The sequence below is a fragment of the Carlito syrichta genome, unplaced genomic scaffold (assembly GCF_000164805.1).
Source record: "Carlito syrichta isolate Samal-C Ts95f unplaced genomic scaffold, Tarsius_syrichta-2.0.1 Scaffold304598, whole genome shotgun sequence".
NCBI lineage: Eukaryota > Metazoa > Chordata > Mammalia > Primates > Tarsiidae > Carlito > Carlito syrichta.
The window spans coordinates 1,170,439-1,171,579 of NW_007248694.1; positions in this window are offsets into that span (position 1 = coordinate 1,170,439).

Below are 1,141 nucleotides of genomic sequence, written 5' to 3' on the forward strand. Positions count from 1 at the left end.
ATGCGGCCGCAGTCCCCACGCCAGGGCCGCGCCGGCGGCCGGCGCATCTTATAGAGCACGGGCGGAGCGATGGGCAGCACAGCCAATCAGAGACTACCGTGCTCTGAGCCCGCCTCTCCAGCCGCGCGTTCAGGGCATTCCCCAAACCCTTTAGGTCCCACGTCCTTCGCCCGGTTCTGCCCCACTAGGGCATCCAGTCCCTGTCCGCCTCCTTGGGTGGAAAGGGAGCCACATCTTCCCTGGGCTGCTCCCTCGTAGTCATAAGCTCTGGTAGTTGATGCTTAAAAATCATAGGATTCTGTCTCCATCTGGGGGAAGGTTGTAACAAGTGAGGATCTGGAATAAAATTCAGTAGGCTTGACTCCCTGCGCAGTGCTCCTTCCCCTACCTCACGCTGCCCCTTGGCTGAATCAGTTCTGCCTGGCCTCCTAGGCCACAGGGCTCACCAAGACCCCCTTCTCGCTACCTTCCTGGGATAACGGAGAGGCGACTGGCATCCCAGTGAAATGGGGATTTGTCTGGGCGGATTCTGCTTAGGTGGGCATTTCGCTCACAGAACAAACACCACAACGCCACCCCTAAGCCCTCAAACCTTGGTGGCCCCACAAAGGAGCACTGGACTCACAGTGTGCAAAATTCTTTCCCTACCCCTGCTCCTGTTTCCCTTCCCAGCAGGTGTTTCCACACTTTCACAGAGGCGGAAACAGACCTAGAAGGTGTAGCGGTGCCTTGCACAAAGTCACATTGCGGATTGGTGGCTGAATCTGGACTGAAATGCACCAGCTCAGTCATCCATGCCCTCTGGGAGCTCAGAAATTTGTTTCCTTCCCATGGCCAACGGAAGCTCTTTATCTGGGACTTTAGTCATCCTAGCAAAAATGATAGGACTGAGTCCTGCCCACTTTCCCTCCTACAGAAGCGACCCTGTCGTATTCCTTCCAAACGCTGGCCCAGGAGCCATGGCCCTACCTGTTTCCATCTGCTTGAAAGTGCCATCGGCCCGGCTCGGTGGCTCAGCCTGTGATCCCGCGCTTTGGGAGGCCGAGGTGAGTGGATTGCCTGAGCCCGCGGGTTCGAGACCCACCAGGGCAACTTGGTGAGACCTCATCTCTACATAAATCAAAACAATTAGCTGGGCGTG